Source organism: Myotis davidii, unplaced genomic scaffold (assembly GCF_000327345.1).
Source record: "Myotis davidii unplaced genomic scaffold, ASM32734v1 scaffold207, whole genome shotgun sequence".
In the NCBI taxonomy this organism is placed as follows: Eukaryota; Metazoa; Chordata; class Mammalia; order Chiroptera; family Vespertilionidae; genus Myotis; species Myotis davidii.
Genome location: NW_006298349.1, coordinates 994,449 through 999,291, shown reverse-complemented (window position 1 = coordinate 999,291; position 4,843 = coordinate 994,449).

Here is a 4,843-nt window from a genome sequence, read left to right as displayed (position 1 = left end):
TAATCATTAATTTTTAAAAATATGCCAGGTATTCTGGAAAGTGTACATCATTTGGACAAACCTTACCTTTGCTACAACATAGAGTAACTTTTCCATCAGATGGTTTTTCATCAGAGAAATTTAGTGATAGGCAAAATTGACATGTAACAGTCATTCCACCACAACTATGTTCGAGGATTGCATCCTCATGTACTCCATTTTCGCTGAGAAGGCAGTTCCTACCAGTATTGGTAGTACTTGTTGATGACTGTTCTTTAGACATATTCTGTCGATGCCACTGCCTTCTTTCAGCTTCAGAGGTACTTTGTGCCAATAGTTGGTCATTAGACATATTCCCGCCGCCCTGCTGTCAGGGTCTGGGGTGCGGGTGAGTGGGATTCCTGGCTGTGAGGCCGCTGACACCAAGCTGGCCAACGGCCGATTCCACGAGGGATGGGGCTTCCGCTGCCCTGCTGTCTGGGTCCTGGGTGCGGGTGAGTGGGATTCCTGGCTGTCAGGCCTTCCGCGCTGCGAGACCCATCGATGTACCTCCTGGTGATCGGTTGTTTGGTCATTACGGTGTTATGGCCACAGCCTATTAGACAGGATTATACATCCTTCCCATTACTTACGGGATCCCCTTTGCTTTAGTTTAGGTTCTGCCAAAAGAAGAGCCTGCACCAAGGCCCTAGGTGCAGGCAGCTTATTTGAAAGAAAGGTGACCCCAGGGGAGGAATGGGAAGTGAAGTGCTGTCTTAATGAGTGGGCACCAGCTGTGAGCAGCCAGGGCGCCTTCCGCTGGGGACACTGGGAACTGTGTGTCTCTTGACAATGGAAAGGCCAGCGATTCGCTGGGCGCTCACTCCTCCTGGTGAGGGCTGTCCCAGGGCGCTAACTGCCCGCTGGGGAGTGGGGTGGGGCTGCTAAGGAAAAGAACAGAAGAGAGATCCGGGCACTTGACTTTGTTTGGTGATCTATTGCTGCAAACAAACCACCCAAACATAGCAAGAGGTCAGAGTCGCCGTTACTGTTCTCTGGCTCCAGCGCCGGCTGGCACAGCTGGGCCGCTCTTGCCCAGGGTCTCTCCTGTGTCACAGCCGGTGGTGGCTGGGCTGAGGAGCTGAAGGCTTTTTCACTCACCTGCCTGTGGCTGGTGCTGGCTGTCAGCTGGAACACCTCTTTGTGGCGCCCAGCTGCTAATTTTGTTAACATTTTGTGTCTTTTTAAATGTTTTCTTCAGCCATCCCAGGGCTGTCAACAGAGCTGCCAGAGGCAGGCTGGGCAACGTCAGGAGCAGAAGGGGGCGGAGCTGGGGAGAGTGGCAGAGCCTGATGGACTAGCCCCCAGGCCTGAGGACCAGGAGGAGAGCCCTGCCGTGGGGCGGAAGGAGGGAAGGGGCATGGCTGGGTCTCCGGGCTCCAGGAGGGAGGGATCAAAGCCCCCAGGGGGTCAGGACAAGCAGGTCCCCTGGGGTTGCCTTTCCCCCAGGCCCTTCAAGTTTACCAGGTGGTGCTTTACCCCCAGGAGGGTGATGGGCACGGTTTTCTCTTCCTCCCGGTCTGGCCCATTCATTCATTCACTCATTCACTCATTCGACCGACCGTTGTTTTCTTTAAGTTGATTTGAGAGAGAGGAAGAGAGCGGGAGAAAAACACCAATGTGAGAGAGAAATGTTGATTGGCTGCCTCCTGCCTCAATTCCCAACTGGGGGTTGAGCCTGAAACCTGGTTTTGTGCCCTGGCCCAGAATGGAACTGGTGACCTGTTGGTGCGTGGAACAATGGGACAACATTCAACTAACTGAGCCACACTGGCCAGGACTATTTTCATTTTTTATTCTATTACTTTTTTAAAATATATATTTATTGATTGATTTTTAAAGAGAGAGGAAGGGAGAGGGAGAGAGAGAAACATCGATGAGAGAGGAACATCACCAATTGGCTGCCTCCTGACTCACCCCTACTGGGGATCGAGCCTGCAACTCGGGCATGTGCCCTGACTGGGAATTGAACCCGAAACCCTGGTTCATGGGTTAACACTCAACCACTGAGCCACACCGGCCAGGCTTATTACATTTTTAAATCCTCACCTGAGGATATGTTTTTATTGATTTTCAGAGAGAATGGAAGGGAGAGAAAGAGAGAGAGAGAAACATCGACAGGAGAAACATGGATCAGTTGCCTCCCACATGTGCCCCGACCAGGATTGAACCCTCAACCCAAGGTATGTGCCCTGAAGGAATCAAACCCACAACCTTTATGGCCTATGGGATGCCATGCCAACCAACTGAGCCACCTGGCCAGGTCCTGTGTGGCCCCTTTAAATGCACCCTTTGCCCTCTGGAAGCGCCCCCTGCCCCCCCCCCGCCCCCCTGCCAGCGCCAAACAGGGCCACAGGTCCCCAGACACCAGGCAACCCTGGTTCTCGTCACTGTGAGGCTGGCTGGCTGGTTTGCATGTCTGTTTATTTACCCATCCCGCAGGCACACACCGGGCACCAGCCAGCCCTGTGCCAGGTGCCGATGCAGCTGAGACAGGCAGGCGTGACCTCACAGACGCTGAGTCACCCCGGGGGACCGGGTGTGCACAGGTCGGGGTGACAGCAGGCCAAGGGCAGGAGGGGCCGGCACACAAGCCGAGGCCGGCTCCTGCTGCTCCCGCTCCAACAAGAGCTCTGGCACACTTTCCATCCTGTTTCACCAGCCCCTTAACTCCTGGTGGATAACATCTGCGATTTTAGTTCCAGATTTAATCTTCAGACTCACTTAGATTTAATGTTTCATTAGCTCTTTGCTCACCACTGTTTCTTGTGTTCCATTCAGTGGTTTACGTTTTCTTCTTGCTTGAGCACATCAGTTAATATTTTCAAGAACAACTTGTTTTCAACAAGTTATTTTTTTTATTACATTTTATTACATCCTAACCGTGTCTTCAGGATGTGCTGGAGTCTCACACTGGCTGGGCATGGCTTCTTCCTTCTAGTATTTTGTTCTTTTGCAAATAGTCTGGGTTTTGTCTGGTGACATTCTGGACTTCCATCCCGTGTGCTGTCCAGTAGTGGGTCTCTTTTCGTTCATCCTGCTGGCATGGGCCGTCTCTCTTAACCAGCATTCTGGAGCCTTTGCATCTCAGTTCTGAGAAATCCCTGCCCAGATGCTCGTCTCCTTCAGACTAAGAAACAGAGTGTCCCCCACATACTTTTATTTTGTACTTTCCATCTTTTCGTCTGCCCGAACTTCGCAGCGGGGTTCAGGAGGGGCCGACACACAGTGAAACTGCTATACAAGAAACATGAGTTTGGAAGGCATTGGGGGCCAGGTGGAAACCTCTTCGTGAAGAGGCACACTGAGTTCTGGCCTAGTGGGCTTTTTATTTACTTGAATACACATTTGCCCTTCAGGAATGCATACAGGCAGATCAAAGGTAAAGTTTGGTAAACAATGTAAAGATTATCAGAGCAGGAAATTGCCTCGAGCCATTGCACTCACAGCAGGACAGTTTTGTGCTGATTTCCAACCCTGCTGAATATCAAAGTCCATTGGCCTTCCGATGTTCCTTTCTGCACTTTTATGCTAATTGCTGTTTGCTTTAGCCTCTAGCATCCTCCTTTTGTGCTGCAGCCAATAAGCCGGTGGTTCCCAACCTTGGCTGCACATGAGAATCACCTGGGAATCTTTTTAAAATCCTGATTTCCGGGCCTCAGCCTCCGGAAATTCTGTTTCTTTGTTATGGGGTGAGGCCACAACATGAGTAACAAAGAAACAGAATTTCCGGAGGTCGAGACCCAGAAATCAGGATTTTAAAAAGATTCTGAGGTGATTCTCATGTGCAGCCAAGGTTGAGAACCACTGCAATAAGCTGTAGCTCTGCTCACCCATCACACACTTGCTCTGCAGCCCTGGCCGTTGCTACTGTGCGGCCCAGTGAGTGGTGTCCCCTCTGACCAGATTCTAATTTTCCTAATTCTCCAGTCAGCCTTTCGGAGGATCCATATCACAGCACATTTGTTCTAGATTCTTTTTCTGTTACATTAACGCTCTTTCCTGGCTGTCACTTCTCTTGATTAGGAGTTTGATGCGCATCACTCATGGGGCTCATCTTGGTGTCTGAGGTGCGTTTAGCTACAAGTGTCCCACCTGTTTCCCACAGCCTGCCCCACTCAGGGAGCAGACAAGCCCTAAGGTTCTGTGTGGGGGCTCTCCATTGTCTCTGGGGTCACAGCCTTCTGGGACACTGTCTGACTCCTCAACCCTAGCGCCCATACTCCCCCACCTTCACCCCCCAAAATGCAGATACCGGTGCTCGCTCTTGGGCCAGGGGTGCGTGTGCGTGCGTGCGTGCGCGTGTGCATGTATGTGTGTGCACTGTGTGTGTGCGCGGGTGCATGTGCTGCGGGAAAAGACTCACCTCACCTGGGGGCTCCTGCTGCAGCACCCCACACAGTGATCCTTCCAGGGACCCAGGGCACTCCGTCAGTTCCCTCCCCTACCCCAGGGCCTCTGCTCCCTCCCACAGCCCTCCGTCCACCAGGCCTGCGCCTTCCAGCTTTAAGGCAGCGCACTGGTCTGGCCACCGTGGACAGCAGGGCGGCTACGGTGACAGCCACCTCATCCCGTTCCCGTGCGCCTCTGGGCTGCTCATTCTGCAGCCTCAGCAGCTCTGAGTGACAAAGGCATGTAGAGTCAGACACAGCCTGGGCTCCCCTTCCTCAGCTCCATGTTCACAGAGTTAAAACGAGCGACTCTCACCTCACCGCAGTGATGTAGGAAGGTCGTGCCGTGAGAACCCGCCGGCACCTGCTCAGTAAACGCGGGGTCCTTCCCCTTCTTCCACTCACTGCGCCGGTCCTGAGCCTGGGCCGCAGTG